The sequence below is a fragment of the Sciurus vulgaris genome (assembly GCF_902686455.1).
Source record: "Sciurus vulgaris genome assembly, chromosome: 6".
NCBI lineage: Eukaryota > Metazoa > Chordata > Mammalia > Rodentia > Sciuridae > Sciurus > Sciurus vulgaris.
The window spans coordinates 120,928,554-120,954,186 of record NC_136466.1 but is presented as its reverse complement, the minus strand read 5'-3'; the positions used below and the strand labels follow the sequence as shown (position 1 = coordinate 120,954,186).

The 25,633-nt window shown below is 38.9% G+C and overlaps 1 long non-coding RNA gene across 2 annotated transcripts in view; it reads left to right on the top strand.

The window, feature by feature from the left end:
* The window catches only part of LOC306664136, a 186,320-nt gene that overhangs the window by 42,643 nt on the left and 118,044 nt on the right, over positions 1–25,633 (top strand). For both annotated transcript variants that reach the window (XR_013764655.1, XR_013764656.1), the window contains exon 3: positions 731–912. This is a non-coding gene — a long non-coding RNA (uncharacterized lncRNA). The remainder of the gene's footprint in view (positions 1–730; positions 913–25,633) is intronic.

Below are 25,633 nucleotides of genomic sequence, written 5' to 3'. Positions count from 1 at the left end.
CAGCAGGCAGTGATGACTGGGTAAAGATGGTAGGAGCTTCAAAGAAGGAGGGCATTTTACAAGCAACGCGGGAAGAAGCATTGATAAGTGAGAACTATAACAACTCTGAAGTTTGGTGGGGCGTAGGAGAAGAAGCAGCCCCTGTGCTGATGGCTGCTGAAAGAACTGAATTTTTAATTTTTTTTTTCCTTTTTTGAGATAGGGTCTTGCTTCGTTTCCCAAGCTGGTCTTGAACTCCTGGGCTCAAGAGATCCTCCTAAGTGCCAAAATTATAGTTGTGTGCCACCATACCATTTTAATTTTAATTTTGATTACTTATTTTATGAAAATTAAATATTTATTTTGGTTAAAAAAATGGATGCTGATTGAGTTTTTTTGAAAACTTTTAAGTGTATTTGTAATAACTGGGGTATATGAATCTACTTTTCCATTGTAAATTTTATGAAACCTAGACACAGACCAAGCATTTTTAACAAAATCTAAGCATTCAAATTGAAATGTGCTGCAAGTGTAAAATATATGCTGGATTTCAAAGGAAGTAGTAGAAAAATAATTGAAAACATCTCACTAACCGTTTTCTTATTTTGATTACAAGTCCATGTTTGGGTATATTGTGTCAAAGAGACTGCATTATTAAAGTTAATGGCACTGATTTCTTTTTACCTTTTAAATGTGGTTATTAGAAAATGCAATTTATAAATGTAGCTTACTTTGTACTTCTATCGGGCAGTGCTGTTGAGCCAAAGGCAGACCGGATGGAGAGGCCCTGGTACTGGCTCTCCATAAGGTCTGAGATGGGACTCTGGTGTCATGAGGAAGGGAAAGCAGACGCATGACCATGGCTGTGTTTCAGGCTCCGTGAAGTCCAGATGTGATGAGAGATGGACAAGAGGCAGCTGGAATGAAGACAAGGTAAGGCCTTTTGTTTGTGGGAGACGTTTATATGCACTGATTACTCCTCAGTAGAGAAGTATTTTACAAAACTATTAGAAGGAAAAAATAAAGGGGTGAATTTACTTGTGAGAATAAATTGGGGAGAAGGAGAATCAATGAGAAGGAGAATCCAGTGTATCAGACTCCCTTGTACTAATATGGGAAAAGGTGAAACTCTGAAAAGTCAGACGTCACTAGCAAACACTAGAGAAGGCCATGGCAGAGAGGTATGCAAATGGTAAGCACATAGGCTGTTAGAAAGGAAAACTGGACAGGAGAGGTAGTGCATGACTTCGAGGGTGAGGCAGGAAGATCATAAGTTCACGGCCAGTCTCAGTAATTTAGTGAGGCTGTATGCAAGTTAGCAAGACCCTACTTCCAAAGCAAGCAAAGGAACAGAAAACCAAAGCAAACCAAAACAAAACCAACCTGGGAATTTAGCTCAGTGGTCGAGCACCCCTGGGTTTACTGGAGAAGGGAGGAAAGGAAGAAAAAGAAGAGCTGGAAGTACCCTTTTAGATCTAGAATAAGTTTTAGTCTTAAAAATGGGAAGAGATGTGCTTGGTTTCTGCTCGGTGAAGTGGTTCTTTTCATGGAGAGCTTACAGAGACGGCACAGATCTTGACTTTGATAAACAGAGTTTCTCTCTGGATAGATAGCAATATTAAAGAGAAGTCATTATAACATAACTAGCATAATGATGACACACCAGTTTTCTTCCCTTTACACAGTTACATGCTTAGGAGGAGATAGCTTAGGTGCCTGTAACAGAGGCTTAAAACTGGCTTAATTTCAGGTTGTCATTCCCAGGAGATGAGAGCAGTAGTGCCCTGAGGCGCACTTTGCTTGCTTTGGGACTTTCTGGCCTTAATTCCCCGGTTCTGTCTCCCAGTCAACATTTATCCTTCTCTGGAGGAATGCTCGTAGGTATAGAGAGCAGATGACTTGGTTCATGTGACCACACTAATTGTCTACATCTGCTAATAGCTTTAAACACAATACAATCTACCACTTCATGTTTTCAAAAGGAAGTCTTATAGGACTCATTTCAATCAAGTGCTCAAAAGAGGGGGTTTCCCTCTCTGAGGTGTTACAATCAGGCCAGGGCATCTGTAGCCATGCCTGTCAATCAGAGCCACATGAGAATCCCTCCTGAGCTGTTCCTGCAGGTTCAGATGCTCCTGGGACAACCTAGAACAGGAATAAGATAGAGGGGAGGAAAGACATGAGGTCTGAGGCCCAGATTTCTTCTAGCTATAAGCATCTTTGTGGACTGCATTGGTTCTCTGGCTGCTTTCTTTTCTGGTGCTTCATTATGTGGAATTAGAAATACAGAGCCCCAGAGGATAGATAATTGCTAACTCTGCTTTGAGCTAAGACCAGTTGGCAATGACTTTGGTTCAATCATAGCTTTGTTCTACATTATTAGGCTTTCTACTTAGTGCCTTTTTAGGCCACGAGTGAATTTCCCTTCAAAGTCAAACAAAACTGAGAAACAGGAACTCCTTCTAAAGCCTATTGATTGGCACACATTGTTATTTTATTTTTCAGTCCTTTAGTGCATATTAAAAGTGATTCATCAAACAAAATGCAAGTGCAAGTTGAGGGGAGGCCTAGAGGAACATTAAACTTTCTATGTCTAGGGAATCTGTCTGTAATAAATCTACACAGAGAAAGGGAACAAAACCAAATGCCGTGACCAAGCACTGTGTGTGCTGAATGGAAGACTCTAGATACAGCTTTTACTTAAAACTGACTCTGCCATGTAATGCATGTTCCTACTGTATTTCTTGAGGAGGACTGGTTGTCCTTCTGGCTTATCTCCTGACTTTCAGGGAAATTTTCTAGAAGCTTCCCAAGGAGTTTATTCTTTTTCTAAAACAGATGACCTCATGGCTTTCTCAATTAATCCACACTCACCCTGCCAGGATACTCTGTACGTGCCACTTTGCCTGGCTTCTCTATGTGCTGTTTTCTGGCTGTTTCCTTCTGGGTTTTGCTTCAGTTATGTAAGTTTCCTAGGTTTAACTTTGGGTAAGGGAAAGTGAATTTTAAATGTCTTATGTTTTGGAAAGAGCTGAGTGTGAGATTATTATTGTTTTTTTTTTGCTCTCATGTGAGATGAAACCTCACTTCCCCAATCACCTACACATTCTATACCCTTTATATTTATATTGAGGTAAAGTCTATTTTAAGTCATGAATTCAAAATGTATTGCTCTGATACATAAATGGATATGAACGTACATGTCTCTCTTCCATCTCCCATCGTTTACCTCCATTTCCCACCTCCGTGTCTTATCCCTAGAGTTTTTGCTTAATTTTACACAAAATTATAAGAATGAGCTATGCACATCAGTATCCTGGCATTGTTGGGTTAGAACCACCATAAAACTTGATAAATTTTTAACTTCAATGATATTTTGCCCATAGCCCTAATAAAAAATTCAAAATGCTCATTCTTCATCAATAAAAATGAGCAACAGAATTATTTTTTTGAAAAACAAATATGTGAGAAAGATAAGTGATTGTCCCATTAAAATCTAAAACTTTAGCAGAACTGTATACAATTTCAAGACACTTAAAATCACCTTCTCTGTCCAAAGTTTACCCAACTCAGAAGATATGTGTATGTTCTGAAGCCCTTTGGGCATGTCCTGACATCATGGCCTTGTAAAGTCATGGATTTAGTAGGAAATAGTTTCCCACAGTAGGAGCTGGGAATGAGAGAACAAAAGAGAAATAGAATTTAGTGATTACTACTGTCAAGTACTTATTTAGTGGAGAAGATAAAAAAAAAAATACGAAGTCACATGGGTACAGTTTCAAAATGGTTAAAAAACGGTTTCAGAATCTGGGTACAATTTTTAGTATTTTGATTGACAAATAGTCTTTCTGCTTCATTACTCTTTTATGTGATAAGTTGTCCATATTCTTGATAATTTGTTTCCATCAAAACACATCCATCTTCTGCCTCATTCCATTTTGGCCCTACTTTCTTCCATGGAGTTTATGAATTTCATGGAACAAAGGAATTCACCAGTAAAGTCTTCTTATATCATCTCATTCATAACTTGTTTGCATCTTAACTTTTCCAAAGAAGGTACTACTGTTGAGAACCTAGGCACTATGCCTGCGTAAGGGCTTTATCTTTGTGAGGAACTTCCTTAGCTTTCTTCAGAATGACTGAAAGAATGGCTTCCTTTTCCACCAAAACTCAATGCCAACCCTAATTATGAAAAAGCCATTGCAAATTCACCTGCCAGGGCTTTGCCGACATGTGGGGGACCCAAATTCCAACGTTCTGAGTTCCTGATCTGCTTTGAATGTCCCGTATTAAATTCCAGTGCTTTTATTTTTGTTCACCCACCTTGCTGAGAAGCTGCCTATCTGCTTTTGTGGTTCCACAGAGCAGCCAGGAAAGTAACCTTCTCTATTTCACCATCTTAAAACCCCCCAAAATTTGGGATGGAAGAGAAGAAAGTGCTGATGATACTGGGCAATATCTAGAACTATACTGTTCAGTGTGGAATCCACTAGACGGATTTACTCAGTGTGTAAAGTTTTACTGAACAGTACCCATCTAGCAAGCCAGGAGGGCTTTGCCGGAAGGAAGGTGGTTCTTCTTAAGAAGGTAGATCTGCCAGGTGTGTTAGGATCTCCCTCACTTGCTGGTAGACTTAAAGATTATGGGTCCCTAACGTGAGTGGCACACACACTGTTGTGATAGAACCTTGTTCTAGGTGATTAGTTCTTATGAAGGGAGACTGTAACTACTGTAGACTTAGCAGTGATATTGGATATCATTATTACACAGGTAAGAATTTAACATAGATTCTATTCTCTCTAATGCACATTGACTTGTACTCTATATTTTACAGTCCATGAAACTATGATTTATGGAATATACAGTGTCTTGCTTATTTATAAATGGGGTGAAGCCTGCCCTGTGAGTTCTCAGAAACAACGAATCCCCAGTTGCACTTGTGTGCATTTGGTTGTATCGTAGTCCATCGGAATCAAGACACCTAGATGAGCTGATGTGGTCTCTTTAATGAATGACGCTTTAAGACATTATTTCCCAGATGGTAGTCCAGGAATACAGTATTATACAAAAAAGGATTGCAAGGTAAAACAGGGTTGGCAAAGGTTAGGGTAAAGAAAATCAACGTTTATTTATTGCAGAACTACTCACAGTCTTCAATATATTATTGTACATTGCAAATCTCCAAGAAGGGATATAATAGACAGGGTTTCTAGAATTTGCTTGACCACAGAGCCCTTTTACAGCAGAGTTTCTTGTAGTGTAAGTGTTCTATGGATGCTGTCTAAGTGACGTTCTATGCAAACAGTTACTCAGAGTGGAGAACTCTAATGGAGAAAGCATTTCTCTGTAATTAATAATTTAATAGTTGCTTGGTACACAGTGATATTCAATAAATATAACAAATTTTTTATTGGTTCTTTTTAGTTATACATGTCAGTAGAAACCATTATAAAAGAATGGAATACATCTTATTCTAATTCAGACCCCAGTACCTCTCCTTCCTCTTCTCTTTCCCTCCCCCTGCTTCCTTACCTCTATTGATCTTTCTGCCATTTACCCACAGTTATTTTTTTTAGATTAATTTCTTGTGAATGGACATGGTGGTGAAATTTACTGGGGGGTATCCATACATGTACATTGAAAAGTTATTTTGGATTCATTCCACTGTCTTTCCTTTTCCTATCCCCTAGTCCTTTCCCTTTAAGAATGAATATTTTTTAAAAATGAAATAATCTGGAATGAAGATGTCTCCTGTGCTTGACCTGAGAATCAAGACTGGTTTCTTAGCTTGTGAAACTGGCTAAGACATTTGTGGTGACGCAGGTGGCGTGTGTGCATGTGTGTGTGTGTGTGTGTGTGTGTGTGTGTGTGTGTGTGTGTGTATGCATGCACGCACATGCATGTGCATTTTTATCTGTAAATGAAAATTCTCCAATCCTGATGATAATCTTCATAAAAACTTCAAAATCATTGATTGTGTCATTGAAGTTAGTTACAGAGTAACATCAGAAGAGTTCATGGCCAGATACAGCATTGAGTTTGATGTTTCCAAGAGGAGCCAAGTCTGCAGCAGTATTGCTTCCACATTCGTTCAGAGAAAGTGGGTTGGAGTCACTGGGCACCTGTGGTTCCTGTCAAAGGTACGGGCAATGTGAAACAGTATGTCCCATGGAAGAGTAGTGGGAGAGAACTTCTATTGTTATGTCTCCTGCAAGATTTTTGGTGTCATGTGACCTGACCCTGACACTCATCACAGAGACCTCTGTGTGATGTGCTGCCTTAGAACCAGCTTGCTGGGAGGGGCAGGCCCTCCACTAGTGCCCAGCAACTCTGAGAGAGGGCGGCTCCGCCAGACCTTTGTACTGCTCAAGGTGGCCTTCCCCTTCCCCACAGGCTCGTTAAAACAAGAAGTTAGACAGTGAAATCACACGGCTCAAACAAAGCAAAATTGCATGGCCAGTGTTCATGACTACACAAGTGGCTGGTCTCTCACACTAGATCCTAGGCTTTCTGTTTAGCGGGGCAGATAGCCTGTGGGACCCACCCAAGTTTTCATGCTCCAGGATTCCTGCAGAAAAATCTGGTCTTTTCCATCAAAGTTAGAGTTATCACTCAGCTCACTCCTATTCATAACAATCCCATCTTATCTGAATCCCATCTTAGCTGAATGAGCCCACTGGGTCGGCTGTGTCATTCTTTGTCCAGCTGAGTGTGGTTATGATCGAGTTCTCTGTGGACATTGATGTTTCCTCATTCCACTCTGGAACCAATCAATAGGAATGGGAGAAGCTGCAGTATATCATTCAATTGATAGGAACTAAACAAACAGTCCCCTGGTAGGGAACTCCATGGATTCAGCTTTATCAATTATGTGAGTAGTTAGGTATACAGCCAATGGAAATTTGTGCCTACATGCATCAAAAACACATACAAGCACATTCATAGTTGCATTACTTGTGATTGCCCCAAACTTGAAATACCTCAAATGTCCCTGAACCTTCTGATGGATGTGTTGTGGTATATTTTACACAATGAAATGTTATACAACAGAGACTGCACAAACTAAATCTGCAAGCAACAAACTGCATCTTCTTAGAGGAATAATGTGGAGCAAATGAAATAGGACACAAAAGGAGAGTAGTATTCTATGATTCCTTTTATATAAATTTCAAGCATGGGCAAAGCTAATCTCTGGTGTTTCAAGTCACCTTTGGAAAGATGAATGAGAAAGGACACAGGAAATTCTTTTGGGATATTGGCAATGCTTAACTACTTGATTGGATACTGGGTTTCATGAGTGTGTTAACTTAATGCAAATTCATTGAAATGTGGACTTATACTCTGTATGTGTTATACTCAATCACTTCATTTAAAATTTTTAAAAATATAATTTGGGTTCATAGTAGTCGGTTTCCAACTTTTAGAGGGTTTGTGCTGAAATGCAGGTAGAGGATGGGAGAATATGACAAGGTCAGTTGTGGCTACCAGACAATCCCATTAGTAGGGTTTGGGGTGAAGGTATGGGCCATGTGTGACATTCTAGGGAAATCCCTCCATACGAGCATTGAGGAAATGCATATTCCCCAGCATAGGTTTCAATTCTGATTCCAAAGTCCTTATTTAATCCAAAGGAGTGGCTCAAATCTGGCATTTCAGACCAATGGAGTACATATTTTCCAGTCTTAGTCCTCAGGGGAATTTTGAGTCATCCAAATAGGTGACTTGGAGATGGTCTTTACCTATCTGCTGCATCTCACTGGAAACCAATGAGGCCTTCACCTCATCACCAAGATTTCACGAGTATGTTGTTAATGGTTTGTGGCTGCACATCCATCAATAGATGAATTGTATGTCAATTTCTTGGGAAATAGGAAAACCTAAGTAATTTTTGATTAATGAGGACTTAAACTGGGTAGCTGGCTTCTACTCTGTGTATATTGATGAATATTCCTATTAACTAATTCTTCCTTGAATGAATACATTTAGTAGGTAATGAAAAACTTCTACAAATGAAATGAGTAACTTCTGTTTTTCTAGAAATACTTAGGAGTGAATATAAACACACTCCAAGGTTCTTTCATTACAGTGCCATCAAAAAGACAGGAATAGCTTAAAATAACCAGAACTTGTGTTTAAAATCACAAATTCAGCATTCAGTATTGTCAAAACCCTCAAATGCAGTCTTGACTGTCTAAGGCAACTCAGCAGTAGTTTTATCAAGAGTGGATTCCTAGGACATGACTAATTTGTGAGAAATCTTTGAGTTCAGAGAACTTGCTTAGTTGAAGTTTTATTATGTCTAAAGTTGTTCATGTCTGGTTCAAATAATGAAACTCTGCAATTTGCCAGCTGTGGATTGAGAAAAAAATGCTGTCAGTTTTAAATGGGAAGACCAAGAGTTGGTCACTTTTCAAGGCCAAACCAGGGATTTTAAACTATGAATCATCAGATAAAAAGACTGCTGAAATATATTCATCGTGAAGGGATGACACTTAAGACTTCAACGATTATTACAATGATGATTATTACATGGAAAAATTGCAATGTAAGGGTCAGGCACAGTGGTGCATACTTCTAATCCTAGCAGCTGGGGAGACCGAGGCAGAAGGATTGCAAGTTCAAAGCCAGTCTCAGCAACTTAGAAAGGCCATAAGCAGTTTGGCAAGACCCTGTCTGTAAACTAAATATAAAAAAGGGAAGGGGATGTGGCTCCAGGGTTATGCATCTCTGGGTTCAATCCCCAGTACAAAAACAAAACAAAACAAAACAACAACCAAAAAAACAATGTAAGTTTTGATTTTAGATTTCTTTCCCCTATGGTATCTTTTTTTCTTTCTTTTTTTTAACCTGCCTTCTGCCCTACCTCTCACACTCTAAACTTGCCCTCTTTGACTATGTATGTTCTCTGTTCATTTATTTGTTCTGCAGTTCATCCATTTATCCATCTATTATAAATAGATTTCTTTAGTATATAATATACTAATGGAATAGAATCAATCTTAAGAAATATATAGGGCTTATTTGGAGCCTCTTAGAGATCATGCCCATCTTTCTGGGTTTTATCTGTTAGTGATTATGAAAGGAATTCCAAATTAGTGAACTGAAAAGAATATAAATGGCAGGTTGTTGAGTTAACTTTCTTTCTTTAAAATATATATTTTTTTAGTTGTAGGTAGACACAATACCTTGATTTTATTTATGTGGTAATTTATGTGATATTTATGTGGTAATGTGAATTGAACCCAGTGCCTCACATGTGTAAGGCAAGCACTCTACCACTGAGCTATAATCCCAGCCCCTGTTGGGTTAACTTTCACTGAGACGACTTGCTTGAGTCTTTGGACTTTATTACGGAAAGAGATTTTTTGTTTTCCTCTTCTTTTACCATCTGATGTGTTGTGCAAAGAAATGTGAGTTTCTACCATCAGTTATGACTTGCCTAAAAGGTCTTCCTCAGCACAGCCCAGTCAACTACTTAGAGCCAGCAGCTTTATCCAGGGAACTGCATGGTAGCCTGTTTGTAGTTGGATATAGGTCTTCATCTCTCACCTGTAGTGAAGCAAGACCAGAAGATGGGTAAGAAAGTCACTTATGGTGCTAATGGAGTGATCTGGCTAACAGGAGGTTCCTGCAATCCACAGCCTCAGGGCAGTCTACTCTGAATGGACTTTGAGCCCTCTATTACTTCAGATCTCAAAGCTGAGCTGAAGGTACATCTTCACTCTGATGATCACATCTTCAGTCATTTTAGTACTTTCTGTAGGTAAGAGTAGTTGACTCCCAAACTGCCTTTGATTAGTGTATTTAAAAAAAAAAAGAGGTTGAGTGTGATGGTGCTTGCCTGTAATTCCAGCTATTCAGGAGGCTAAGGTAGGAGGATCACAAGTTTGAGGCAAGGCTAGGCAACTCAGTGAGGCCCCATCTTAAAATGAAAAGGGCTGACGCTGTATCACTATATAGTCTTTGCCTAGCACACATGGTGATCTGGGTTCAATCCCCAGTACCACACATATACACAAAAAAGAGTAAAATGGTCCCCAGGGGACCATCATAGGTTTCTGAATCCCCATGCTATTGGACTGAAAATGGGACAACTCCTTTTTTGATTAGATCTAGAAAATGGAGTATCTTCACTTTTGAAATTATCTCCTTTTTATTTAAAAATAATTAATTGACAAAAACCATCTTCACATAATGTAATGATTTAATGTACATATATGTTGTATAATGACTACCACAATCAAGTTATTTAACAAATCCATTACCACCCATTCTGAACATTACATCTCTATAACTTGTTCATCTTATAACAACCATTTTTTTTTTTTCTGTTTTGAATTCTCTGTTATCTTACCTATGATAGAATGCTGAAAGAGGGACCATGGGGGGTTTGTACTTCTTGTGTCCTCAAATGATGTAATTAATCCAGGCAGGAAGCATAAAGTGGTTTATTGAACACTCCAACTCAGTGAGATTCAAATACAAACTGTTTTTCTCTGATCAATCCTTCTAACAGACTCTTTTGAATTGCCTTTTCTTTTTGCATCCTTTAACAACATTGTAGGCAGGTTCTATAGGTCTGCAGTCATTTTTGGATATTGAAAAGTCCAGTCTTATTTGCTTTATGTCAAAACTTCAATCTCACATCCAATTTTAGTGCTGACCTCCCCCGCTAACCCGTCAGCCAGCCAGGCTTCTGCTTGAGGAATTCGTATCGGTAGTGAGTAGCTACAGCCTGTTTGTTCTTTCTTCCTTCCTTTCTGCTTTTTAGCTCCTGCTGGGTTGGAACAGATGAGAGGAATCTTGGGAAAAAGCCAAACATGTTCTGACTCCACTGCTGCTCTGTAGTCCTTGACTGCGGTGTGACCAGCATCCAAGTGCTAGTTCTTTTTAGGTTACCTGAGTGGGTCCTTTGAGAGGTAGAGGCAGAGGCATCTTCAAGGCAGAATTCCTTGACCTGAACCAGGAATGAGACAGAAGCAGTTGCCCCTAGTTAGCTTTATTCTCCTCCAAAGATTCATAGCCTTCTCTTCTTTTGGACCTGTGAGTCACCATGTTGGCTGCATATTAAAATCACCTAGGGAGCCTTTAAAAGAATTTGTGTCTATCCTCAACCACAGAAATTTTGATTGACTTGGTTGGGCTCGGGCATGGGTATTTTGAGAAACTCTCCAGCTTATTTGGATGTGAGGTCAGGTTTGAGAACCACTGATATGATCGGGTAGAAATGGAGGGGTGACGGCAGCAGTAACCAGTGAGCGCCATGGGCTTTTGACTGGTGGTCCTTTGGTGGCTCTCTTTGGAACACGGGATTTACAGAGTGCATTTCGCTTTCCACTTTATTGCTTATCTGACATTCATAATCGACAGGAATATTCCATATGGCTATCTATTTCCTGCCATTTTCCCAAGTCTCCCTGGCTTTCTTACTTGTGTCAGCGTCTCCTCCCAGACAGAGAAGGGTCACAGAGAGAACTGCAGGTGACTTTTACCAACATAGCCCAAGAGGCTCAGACAATTAGGTAAATTCTATAAAATTGCACCTCAGTCTAGCAATTTCTGAAGCACTCTGGAGGGATCGTGAGTTTATAAAACCTTTTTTCTCCAACCAAGGTTAATAATAGTTTTCCACAAGAAACCACAGACACATTTAAGTGACATTTTATTTCCTCTCATTCCTATCTTTCCTTTTTCTAACACATTTTACTAGCACCTTCGATATGGAACTATCTTTTATTACTGACATTTTTGTCTGTTCCTGCTAACCAGGAAGTCATTATCCTTTGGTCTCTTGATGCACTGTAATTGTTTCCATAGCAACAGATTTTAATATCAGAAACTGAGATGATGACTTCAGGTAAAGAATAAATAACAGGGAGCCAACAAACTTGAGAGACTAAGTATACTGCTTCAAATGCAAAAAAAAAAAAAGAAAAGCCACTCTGTAAAACAGGATTCAATATTGAAGCAAAATTTTCCCTAAATAGAAGTTCCAATTTTCACCATGAATCATTAGTAACTCTTTAAGTGCAGTTCCTGTTGGCAATAAATTTATAGTTTTTGATAGGAATGCTACTAGAAAGGAAACAGATTGCCTGACAAAATTGTATGTGACTCAGAATGGGGACATTTTGACCATTTAAAGGTATTCGCTTACAAATGTGTAAAGCAGAGGTCTTGCTACTAATTAGTACTATTGGGCATGTGAAGCTTTACCCTGATCATAGGTAAACACAGGGGTCAATGAGTGTTGATGGATGTGATTTGGTAACAATGTGAAAATTCTCTTCTTCTCCATCTTTTCTCTGAAGGCAATCAGGATATGCCACCCCAAAGTACGCTGCTTTAGCATATTGATTATTTTGAGCTGTAGGCAATTGAGAAACAGCAAATGAAAGAAATGCTCCCTGCCCTTCTCCTTTTTACCTAAAAGAAGGACATATATTTATCTCCTTTCCTACATCAGGAAAAGGGAAAAACTTTTACCACTAGAGATAGAGAGTTGGCACTCTATCTAGATATCTAGATAGAGATGAGTCTGCAGAAACAAATGTTACTAAAATAATGCTTTTCTTTCATTTGTTTCCCCCACATATATCCTGGTTACTTTGCCACAATTTATTGGGCCCTCAAGGCCTACAGCCCCCTTCCTTTGTTTACTATCTGTTTATGGTCTTTGTTAAAATGGTATATAATCTTCTGAGACTAACTGCTTGTTTGGGTTTTTCACTTATTTTCTATAAAGCCCTTGTTCATGTAAAATTAATAACATTAGTAAACTTCATATGCCTTTTCCCTGTTAATGTTTTTGTCAGTTTAATTTGTAGACCTCAATCAATATCCATAAGAAGGTAGAGGAAAAGACATTTTTTGCCTCCTCTATACTTCCCAAGGGGCAATTTGGAGGCTTAAAATTCTAACTGGAAAGAGTGGCATCCAAGTTGGTTAAGTTGAATTTTAGTAGGAAAAGCACTAGACAAAGGCTCAGAGGAACTAAACTGTTTTTTCTGCCATTAAGTAGTTTTGTGGTTTAGGAGAGTAGTTTAACCTTCTTGGGCTCCAATGTCTGTTGCAAATTAAGGTGGTGAAATAGCAATCTCTGCCTGCTTCCATAGCTTTATTGTTTTATGAACTCCAGACTCACCACTTTTTCATCCCTCTATATTATGTAGTGAGACTTATGATCTAGTTATTTTCTGTTCCTCTTCTTTACCCTTCTCTCAACTATTGGTTCTTTGAAGAGTTTCATTACCAAATAAGGACAGCATCTGAATAGATCAATCTTAATTTTGCATTACCTGTGATTTGGTAGCAGAAAATATTGATTTTTATTAATAAAAATGCATACTTTCCCTACTACAGAATTTATCAGTATACTTGCACTTAAGTGAGTCTACACCACTAGATTATAAGAAGACTTAATGGATACCACTATAGAGTCAAGGTAGATAAGAAGCAGATTGCCCCAAACAAATACGAATTAATAGAAGAGTGAAAGGAAGACCAGTAGAGGAAGGAGAAGAAGAGAGGGGAGGATGGGAGAGTAAAGGGGGAAGGGAAAGGGGGAATCATGAACTGAAATTGATTTCCATGCATGTACAGAAATCAATGAGGAACTCAACTACGATGTATAACCATGAAGCTCTAATACATTTTTTCAACAAATATGCATGTATATGTGTATTTATATGTTTATACACACACACACACACACACACACACACACACACACACACACACACACAGCAGTTTGCCTGCCTCATGCTATCTTCCCGCTTCTGTTTACTGGGTGTCAATACCCAGAACAAGCCTGGAAACACAAGTTGAAAATTGCTGTCAATCTGTATCCTTGAATAACTGTGGGGAGCTGAGAAATATGCTCACCAGGAGAATCCTTATATTTTTCTATTGTGTTGCGTCACTAGTATTGGGGACTTGTTTCTCATGATGACTATTGCTACCTGACCAATACAGATTCAAATATTATTTTCACTGATTTTTCATCCTTTCCCCACAAATATGAAAGGCTTTTTTTTTTTTTTTAAATTTCAAAGGTGGTATATCACCAAGATATTTTGGCTAGATTGTCCAGAGGGTTCATTGATTAGAAATTTAATGTTTGAAGAGTGAGGAGCAGTGGCTCAGTTTTGGAGGCAAGCATTAGATTCCTGACATTGGTGCAGTAATGGAGTGCTAGTTCAGGAAGTTGTTGAGATCTAATTCCACCAGTATACAGTGCCCTGGAAGAGGCAGAATCTGAATTGGAATGGCTACACTGACAACCATGGATACTGGAAACTGACAACATTAAATTGGGGTCTTCCTACTTTTTGGACTATGGAAGTCCTCACATTTTGTTTTTGCATTTGATTTTTGATCCCTTATTAGGCATCTCTCACATCTGATTGATTGCGTTCTTCTTATCAACCTGACCGATGGAAGTTGAATTGTATTTTATTTGATTTGGAAAAATAAAGAAATGTGACATTTCTTGCACTCTGGGTGTTGTGGAACAATTGGTACCAGTTATAAATGGACCGATGAATAATTCCTGTGGATGCTGTGTAGGCATATGAATAATGCAGAACTGTAGAAGGCTACACTTTGCAGTATTTTCCTAGGTAGTTTAAGTGTCTTACAGGCTAAGCAAATACTGTCACCTTTGCTTTGTGGATTAGCTCGGATATGTTAAATTCAAGATATATGTATAACACTTCTATCACTTTATCTCCAAATCCCCAACCCTGTTTAATATGTGCTAGGGGTAGCAAATTATTTTAACATCTGAAGAAAAGTAGAATTAGTAAAATAAACTGGCTGATATTGTATCAAGACAAAGATGTCCTATGTCCACTATATCAGACAAAAATAACGTTTCAGATTTTTTGTATTCCTATTACTATTTTAGCAAGCCTAATTAGGCATCAACTGTATTTAGAAAATATTGTGTGCAAGAAATGTTAGAAAAATGTGTGTCTTATGTGTTAAATAGGGGAACAAATGTCCTGAGGTTCAAATATCATCTTCTTTTAAGCAGACAGCATTGATGAGAAAGAAATGCTATTATACTGGACGAGGGAAGGGACACTATCTGGAATAACTAGTAGAAATAGAAAGTGTGAAGTCAGTGGATTTTGTGTAGGTACTATGATCTTATATATATAAAAAAAAAGAACAGAGAGAAAGCAGCTTGAATGGTTTGCATTTTTAAAACCAGAATAGTCAGGTGAATAAAGATGTATTTTTTTTACACAGAGCGGAGGACACAGTTGAACGTGCCTTCGTTTTCTTGACGGAGAATTGGTCCTCCCACTAGTAGATTTATGACTGAGGGGGTAAAACTACACTAAAGACAGTCAAAATAATTAGAAATGATGCTGCATATGGTCTCGCTAGACCAATCTTGGAATAAGATCTGGGGAGAAAGGCTGGGTAGGTTTGTAGCCTAGACATGAAGAAAAAGGATTTTTAGTTGTGTTATTAAGGGATTAACTTCTTCTATGTAGATAAGTTTTTTTTTATTTATTATTATTTTTAAATCTAAATTTATTTTTAACTGACACATGAAAATGTTAAAATTTTACATATTGATGGACTGCCATGTGGTATTTTGATTCTTGTATACATTGTGTAATATTTAAATCAGGTCAAACATATCTATGTTCTTAAACACTTGTCATTTATTCATGGAGGAAACATTTGAACTTCTTTTTTTCTAGTTTTAGAAATATACAGTAAATTATTGTGAACCCTGAGCAGCCCACTGGGGCGGTGCACCCACTCACCTTGAAGGAAATATCTGCTTCTGGCTCCTATCTAACTATAACTTAGTGCCTGTTGACTGGACTCTCCCCATCCCTTCCTACCCCTACTGCCCAGCTTCTGGTAACCATGCTTCTATCTTGAATTCTATGAGATCAACTTTTTAATATTTTACATATGATGAGATGGTGCAGTCCTTGTCTTTCTGTTTAAAGGGTTAACATTTGCTCAACATGCCTTGTACATCTGCTGAGTATAGTAACTTGTCATATCTTCTGCTGATTCTTGTCACATCAGTGCAGGGAATAAATAACGTAGCTGCATGTTCACATTCATCCCTTGCTTCAGCCTGGAAGGAACAATACAGCGTGCAGGTCACAGGTCGGGGCAGAAGCTCCCTCCTTTGCTTGTCTGGAAGTTGGCCAATGTACGCGATGATCTCGACTGTCTGCTACTTCCTTGTTTTACTTATTTTTTCATCCCCCAGGAAGCAGGACATGTTAAAACAGGTAATGAACAACTCGTGTTGACTTTCAGCATGTCAAGATGTCACCTCCTCACTTGGGGCAAGGATTTGATCCTTATATTCCAATAGCACCTTGTACAGAACCAGGCATGTGATACGCATGCAATAACTTTAAGTACATGATATGACTGTATGAATAATTGAAGTATCTGAGAAAAATGGGATATAATTTTATGTGCCTATAGTGATACAAATATCTCTTTATGTCTAATAAAAAGTCTTTTGACCTCTTGAGAACTCAAGACAGACCCAATTTACTATGAATGACCTCAGTCCAGCTCAGTAGATCTGATCCAGTGTTATAACCAAAGTTCTTGGTGATAGGGAAAGTGAGAATGGCTGGTTACACTGCAGCTTCCTTTTCTTCTCCATAGCCCACTGGCAGCCCTTCCAACTGGTGTTTTGGAGTTGGAGATGAGATGAAGGTAAGGGGACAGGAAACGTCTTACTTGACTAATAATGCTATGAGCTCTTTCTGGCACTTGCTGGGTTTATTGGGTGATCAAAGCTGACTGTCTTTCAGGGTAATGGTTCTGGGTTCTTTGGAAACTTCCCCTATCATTGCAGGGGATCTCTGCAGGTGAGTAGATGCACCGGCTCCAAGGGGTTGCTTAGGGTTTGCTTGAAGTTCCTTTCCCTGAGTACTTGAATGTTCATCTTCAGCATTTTTCTGATGATGGCTCCTCATCTTCCAGGACAACCTTTGAGTCAGGATCTAAGATAACCTTATGCTGGCATCTTCCTTCTCTCTCCCCTCACCCCTTCTTTTTCCATATATGATCCACATAAAATATGCTTTTTTCTTCACCCATCATTGGTGGGAATTTAATTCTTCTCCAAACCGAGACCTTTGGTCATTGACTCTAGGCAGGCACTGTCAAACACAGCCACTTCTTAGATGTGTCAGTCCACAGTTCTTCAAGCTCCAAGGCATCCATATCTCCCTCACTGAGTGGTTTCCATGCAGACCCTGTCTCTAGACCTGAGGGGAAGATAAAATCCCTCATGGAGAATGGAAGGGAGGTGGAATCCTACAGCTTTTGCAGAGAACTCTCCTCCCTCAGTTCAGCCTTCCTATGCCAGCAGCATGAGTGTGTCTGCCTGGGCACAGGCTTTTCTTTGCCAGTCCTGCATGGTGGTCTATGGAACTCATAGAGAGTGGTTGATTCTTATCATCTTGGGCCTCAAATGGGAGAGTCTGAAGTAGTTCCATATGTTCACTCTGATATTTAGATCTGAACAAAATCCTTATCACTTGATTTTTTTAAAGTTACAGAAAATGGGTCAAAAAGGAAATGCATAAGTAAATTTTAAATAATTCAGTCTCTAGACTGACAGACAGGTGATCATTTTTAAAAAGTATTTCTGCACACAGAATAAAAGATCAAAATTTATTTTACTCAAATCAGTTCTCCAGCCTCTTTGGCTTAGGGTGGCAGTACTCTTTTGCTTTATACAAGATTTTATCATTTTATTTTACTTTTTTCTTGTACTCTGCCTTTTCTCCTTTTTTCTGGATGTATTCTGGTGATATTTGGATTATTTCTAAGTAATTTCTAGTATCTAACAAATTTTGGGATCAAATCTTTGACTCTTCCATTTATATATTAAATAACTATTGATTTTTTTCTGGCCCAATTTCAGTGACCAATTTTTCTTCTTAGAGTCTCTGAGAGAGGCTGATATGAATTAATAGCTCACTACCTCATAGAGTTCTGTAGTGTTAATGGAGGACCCTGAGTTTAAGTAGAAAGCTATTCTGTCTTGACCTACCTATTTTAGATGAGGGAAAAGCTTTTAATATTCTTAAAGGGAAGAAACTTAAAGACATCCCATTGCAAACAAACAAATATGTGAGTTATGCATTTGGGTCAATTTGATTATACACTTGTATATGAAAGAAATGGATTTTTTGGTGGATATTTAATTGGATTAATTAATTTAAAAAGTATTTATTGAATACCTATTATCAGCCAGGCATTGTATGAAGGCTTTGGGCACAGCAATGACAAGGCCAAAGTCCTATTATTCTGGAATGTTTGTGTGTCCTTATATTTTTTGTTGGAGACAAGAGGCTTTTCATTTCAAGTTAATAATTCCAGGGGGCATGCATTTGAAAGGGATATAGAAATAATACACATATTTTACCTAAGTGAGAAAATTGAAACAGGAGGATAGAAACTGAGATTTAGAAATTTCTAGCACATTCACTGGTGGCTCACAGGGTCACCTTGCCCAGGCTTTATTTTCTCAAAGCCCCTTTCCCTTGACAGCTCAGTCTTGTAGAGATCGCAATTGTTTGCATAATGTTTTGAAATCTTCAGAAGTAAGCTTCTGTAAAGTGTAAAATGATATTCAAAAGACAAAAGATTTGAACCTAGTGTTGAATTTTCTTTTCCTAAGGCAAATACCTGTGATTTTTCTCAGTGAGCATAACTAGACATTGGAACCTGTCAAATATTTATGATATGAATTTCTTGCTTTGTGATTTGGTTCTTGTGAGAGGAATTTTGATTATTCATAATTGCTCACTTTCAGGAGGTGACCTGACTTAAATTTTTATTTCTGTTTGGTAAGTATTATTTAAAAAAATAAACTTTAGAGTGAGAGAAATGCTTCTATTTTCAGTGAATTTTAAATTCTAGAATGATGATAATTACTTTTCAGCATTTGTCTTGTGCTCTTTTTAATTAAGATTTTGAACCATTTTCTATGTCTACAAACTGTTATTTTACATATCAGACACACAGTGCCTGCTTCCTGTCAGAAAGTCAGTGTAGTGTTATCTGTGGAACATGACTCTGTCTTCCCTGGGGATTGATGTCATCCACCTCTTTTTAACAGAACTGCACATTCTCTTTCTACCTCCTCAATCTACCAGGTGGTCACAGTGTCTTGGAAGAAGTTCAGATCAACCCGACAGGATTTCTTCTTAATGAAATCGTTTTGATTATTGTCCAATACCCTGTTTTCTTCAAATAAGTGAAATTTTGATTTTGCCATGAGTGAAAACTGAATCTGAAAAACAGGAGCCTTTCCCACCATGCCCCGTCTCTTCCTGTGACCGTCCTCTTCCTGGTGCTGATATCCCTTGCTCTAGCAGTGTCACTGTAGAGGGGATGGTGTTGGAACCATGAAGAAAATGTTCTTCAAAATCTTCAGTTGTCTGATTTCTAGTCCCCATTCCCAACAAAATAACCACAGAATATCTGCAATATTTTCAGGAGCATGGTCACGTTGAATGGGTTCAGCATGCTTCATGAAACGAACAACAATGAAACACAACTACCACCCCAAATCCCATAACACACATGTGCAGGCCAGGTAAGTGTGTGTGTGTGTGCGCGTGTGTGTGTGTGCGCACGCGCGCAGTAAGCATTTTAGCAGTTTTGTTACTGAAATCACTCTCATGAGTTGACTTCTGAATGTGTAAATGAGTTTATAAAATGTTGTGGATGGAAGGTAAAATAACAAATAGTGTAAAATACAAAATCTTTTCTCACCTTTGGTAAAAATGTGGTTTCAGAGAAATATTTTTGACAATACAATAGTGAAAATGTGATATTACACATTAACAGTGACCTAAATATTCTGGTTTTGCTAATGAAAGCTGCACCAGGAACCTATTTTTGTGCCTCCTTCCTGTCAGGAGCAACCTGGGAACATGCTGTGAAAGTGAGGCTGGACTGAGTTTAAAGCCAGAGGTTTCTGGTTACGGGTTGGTGGCACTGGAGGTTCCCACAGCTGGAGGTCATTTCTGGTGTTCTGGAGGCACTTTCCTCCCAGAGTTCTCTGTCTTCCTTCTTTCTTTCATTCTGACATTTCTTCTCTTGAATGCTGAACTCAGTGGCAGCGGGCAGGGGGCGGGGAGTGCTGGCAATCTGGTTGTTGTGGGATCCCCTTTCCCTGCGCCTTCTGGCTGGACTGTCGTGGTCCAGGTTTAAGGAGAGAAACCCAGTAGTTTCTTACGTATATCACTCCATGCAGACAATCATGCCAACAATGACTCTTCTGTCAGAAAGATTTCAGCGGCACTCCTAAGGAACTGGGTGATCACCCTGCTCCTTGGACAGTCCAGGAAGTACTGTGTTTTATTCAGTCCTTGTTCAGAAAAATGAGTCCTTATGGCTCTTTCTGTAGAAAGTGACTTTGTTTTGTGCTAAACAGCCTGGTCATTTGTCCCAGCTGACTTCTGCTGGGAGGGCACATTCAAGCCCCTGGCATCCTTACCATGTACCTATCGATGCCTTTCAAAATTTGTCTCAGTGTTAGATGTCTCCTAACGAGCTCCAACTCTATGGACCCAACTGTTTCTATTACCAACTGCCTCCTGGACATCTTCCCAGGTGTGTTCCATGGCATCTTAAGTTCAGCATGAACTGGGACTCATCTTCCTCCTCAAACCTGCTCTTCTGAGTTTAGTTTCGTGCATGGTGAGAGATATGGTTTAGTTTCATTCTGTTGCATATGGATTTCCAATTCTCCCAGCACCATTTGTTGAAGAGGCTATCTTTTCTCCATTGCATATTTTTGGCCCCTTTGTCTAGTATGAGAAAATTGTATTTATTTGGGTTTGTGTCCGTGTCCTCTATTCTGTACCATTGATCTACCTTTCTATTTTGGTGCCAATACCATGCCGTTTTTGTTACTATTGCTTTGTAATAGAGTTGAAGATCTGGTATTGCGATACCCCCTGTTTCACTCTTCCTGCTAAGGATTGCTTTAGCTACTCTGGGTTTCTTATTCTTCCAGATGAATTTCATAATTGCTTGCTCTATTTCTGTAAGGTACGTCATTGAGATTTTAATGGGAATTGCATTGAATCTGTATAGCACTTTAGGTAGTATGGCCATTTTGACAATATTAATTCTTCCTATCCAAGAACATGGGAGATCTTTCCATCTTCTAAGGTTTTCTTTAATTTCTTTCTTTAGTGTACTGTAGTTCTCATTGTAGAGGTCTTTCACCTCTTTTGTGAGAATGATTCCCGAGTATTTTATTTTTTTCGAGGCTATTGTGAATGGGGTAGTTTTCCTGATTATTCTTTCCAAAGATTCATCACTTATGTATAAAAATGCATTAGATTTATGTGCATTGATCTTATATCCTGCTACTTTACTGAATTCACTTATGAGTTCTAAAAGTTTTCTGGTGGAATTTCCTGGTTCCTCTAAGTATATTATCATATCATCAGCAAATAGGGATAGTTTGAGTTCTTCTTTTCCTATTCATATCCCTTTAATTTCTTTGGTCTGTCTAATTGCTCTGGCTAGAGTTTCAAGGACGATATTGAATAGAAGTGGTGAAAGAGGGCATCCCTGCCTTGTTCCAGTTTTTAGGGGGAATGCTTTGTACAAACAGAGAAACAACATGTATCCCATTTGTTTACAATAAAAAAAACCCTGCTCTTCTTTCTTGATGTCTTTATAAATAATATAGCTACTCACACAGCAACCTGTGGCCAGATACTTGAGCAAATATTTGATCTCTTTTTGTTTCTCACTCAATGAATTAGAAAGTGTTTAGATGCCACCTGCTAAGGATCTTCCACAATTATTTACTCTTTCCTTCTATATGACTCCACTCTCTTCCAAATTCCCACCTACCTGCCATCTTCTGGATTTCCTCCCTGACACCTCTGCTTCCCCTCTTATTCTCCTCTCATCTTCCTCACAGTGACCAGTCAGAGTGATCTTCCTTAAATGTAAATGTGCTCATGGGGCTCTTCTGTCCAAAACCCATTAATGGCTTCCCTTTGTTTATTGATTCTGACCTGTGGCTCATCGCACTTGCCACTCCCCACTTCAATGCTACAGTCCCACAGAGCTTACTTCATGTACTTTTTTGCCATGAAGGCCAGGTGTCATATTTTACCTGAACTTTTGTATATTCTGTTATTCCCATATTAGGATTGCCTTCCTCTACACACACACACACACACACACACACACACACACACACACATTGGCCAATACCTTCATTGTGGATGTTACTTCCTCTAAGAAATATTTCTGACCTACCACATCTGGGTTAGGCATCTTTCTAATGTGATTAAGAGCACCGTGTCCTTCTCAGACTGTTGTTATATTTTTTATTCTCTACTTTTCACATTGTCCCTGCCCCTCCCTGTAAGCTCTGTGGGTGCAGGGATCTCGTTTATCCTATTTAATATTCTGGTTATATCCTAAGTGCTTGAGCCAATAGCTAGCCCATTGTAGGTATTCAATGTACATTTGTTGTAATTATTGATTAAAATACCACTTGCATAGGTTTCACTTACAGAAAGCCAAGGTCCATATAGTGATTTGGAACATGCATGGGTGTTCTGAATTTGACCTGATTAAACCATTTTTTTTTTAAATAAGAATTTAAGATGCAAAAGATAGAGCAAGTAGAAGTTCTGAACTCTTGTGTTTGATGGAATAATAATATAACCTGGTTCCCAGTGCTGCTACTGAACCTGGACAATGACAAACTTGGGTGTCGGTTCTTGGTGAGGCCCCTCTTTTCTCTTAATGTTTGTTATTTGGCCTCTGAATGATTCTTTTATAGTTGAAATGTTTTCTTGTGCTTCCTCACTCTTCACCTCTTCTTTACTATACCTCCAAAATATGACATCACTAGACTTTCTTTATTTTTACCATCCCCAAAGAGGCTAATTCACTCATATCTTTGTTTTCTTTTACCTTCACTTGAAGCATGTCCATTTCTACACAGTCTAATACCTTGAATGATATTGACTCAGACCTCACTGCCTTTCTAGCTGTCTCCAGGCACTTGCCATCAGGGCTCAATAATATGTTGGGCTTCTTGAATTAATCCAGACTTTTAGTCTTTTAAAAATATAATTTCACAGGACCTGACTTGTTTTAGTTAGCTTTTTCTCACAGTGACCAAAATACCCAAGAACAACAATTTAAAGGAGGAAAATTTTATTTTGGCTCACAGTTTAGCGATTGCAGTTCATAGATGTCTGACTCCATTGCTCAGGGCCTGAGGGGAGGCAGAACATCATGGTGGAAGGGAATGGTAGAAGAAAGCAGCTCAGGACATGGCAACCAGGAAGCAGAGAGAGCTTGCTGACCAAGGACAAAATATAAACCCCAAAAACATGTCCCCAGTGACCTACTTCCTCCAGCCACATCCTACCTGCCTACAGATACCATTCAGTCAATCTATGTCAGTGAACTAATCCACTGACAGTTTATACCTCTCGAATCTAATCACTTCACCTCTGAAGATTCTTGCATTGTCTCACACATGAGCTTTTGGGGTATACCTCATATCTAAACTATAGCAAGACTTCTCTCTACCTTTTCTGTTCATTCAGTGCTTCCACAGGTATTTGTTCTTTGCTTGGCTCTGTTTTGTTTTCAGTTTCACTGTGGATGAGATGAATTTATCTCATCATTGTTTTTACATGCTTTAGGTGAAGTTTCTGTCCCCCATTTATCCAGTGTGGTGATCAATGCTCCATGACTCAATAGTTCTTCTTCACAGTGCCATTTTTTTTTGAATTAGGAATATTCTTAAGAGCTATGTATGTGCATCAATGCATGATGATTCTGGAACTGATAGAATAATGCCAGCAGGTACTGTTAATGAACATGATGTTCTTTTATTGCAAAGTCTGTTAAATTCTCCTGCTTTGTGAAAACTACACAACATAGACACATGGGACGTTCTCTGACTGATACATGGCTCTTCCTTCTTCCATACTGTTTCATCTGCTGATGTCCCCACCTGCACACAGTGAGGATTTTGCCAGCTTACCTGTCATATTTGCAGGGATTTTTATGTTCTCTGGGACTCTCTTGGCTATTCTAGAAATGCAGGCTGTGTGCCAGCATGCTTGCCAGTGCAGATAATCAGTCAAAGCAATCTCAGACTATTCCTGCATGTCTGATGCAAAGGTAAGTTTCCAAGTAACCTGTCCCTAGTAGGACCTGGGCCTCAGGTCTACTGTGATCTATTTCTGCAGGCCAGTTTGATTTTTCTCTTTTATGTTATACCTACAAAGACAATAAAGAGTTGAATATTTTAACCTAGAAGCTAGAGGAAATATTTCAGGTTGGCAGGAGCTAGACCCGAGAAAGCTCAAGGCATTATTCTCTGGAAGTCTTTCATGCAGAACATCTTTTTCAACCAGACTTATAGTGTCCATTGCTGGTGACAGAGATAACTCCTAGAAACTTCTAGAAACAAAGAGCAGAAAATATTGGCTAGGGAAAACCATGAGACAGCATGATGATACATTTTCACACCAGTAGGCAGCTCAATTAAAAGAAAAGGTGATGTTTTAAAATGCCTTCTATGGTGCCTACCACAGAGCAGGTTTTTGAAATATAAATGTTTTTATCCTTATTATTATTCTGTTTCACTCCTTATCATCCCAGTCATGAGCAATAACTCTCACGTGGAGGCACAAGGTGATGTGATTGTGTTTCTGTTCCTAAGGAGACTGGTTGAGTATGTGTTTTCTGAGCTCATGCTGCAACTGTGGTAGGTGACATGCGAGTTGCTTCAGTTACAAAACTCTTCCTTCACTTTGCTAGAATGAAAACCCAGTAGTGGTTCATGTGGAGCCATTTCAGACTGGGAGTGCTGCTGCTGAATGCTCAGGTTTATTTTCTAGGGGATGAAGTTGATGTGCTACCCTAAGAACTACGGGGTGCACTGAAACGTGTGTATTTTCTCCTTGGCTGCCTAAAATCTTTCCTACTTCCTAATAGTATCATGTAAAACTAATTACCTCATCCCCACTGGGAATATCCTGGTGGCACAATAATCACGTGCACTGACCTTCATTAGCCAAGAGGTGGGATTTGACATGAGTGCAACCAAACGGATGCTCCCTGCCTGGAATGTGAATCTTAGGAAGGGAGTTAAAGAGGCTGCATATGTTGGAATCATGTGTCCTGCTGACACTCAGGTGTTGGTTAAAGATAATTCCTGACTCCTACTTAGCCTCTGGAGCACTAGGTTTTGCCTGTTTCTGATTCTCTAGTGTTCCCATTTCTTCCAGTATCACTTTCTAATAAATGCATTGCACTTTCATTGATGCCAGGCAGCCAGTTTCTGTTGCCCACAACAAAAAAGTCTGGCTTAGAAAGACCTACTCAACTAAGAAACTGAGCAGACACTTCACAGAAGAAGAAATATGAATGGTCAATAAATATATGAAAAAATATTCAACATCTCTAGCAGTTAGAGAAATGCAAATTAAAACTACATTGAGACTCCATCTCACTCCACTCAGAATGGCAATTATCAAGAATACAAGCAATAGGTGTTGGCGAGGATGTGGGGAAAAAGGCACACTCATACATTGCTGGTGGAGTTGCAAATTGGTGCAGCCACTCTAGA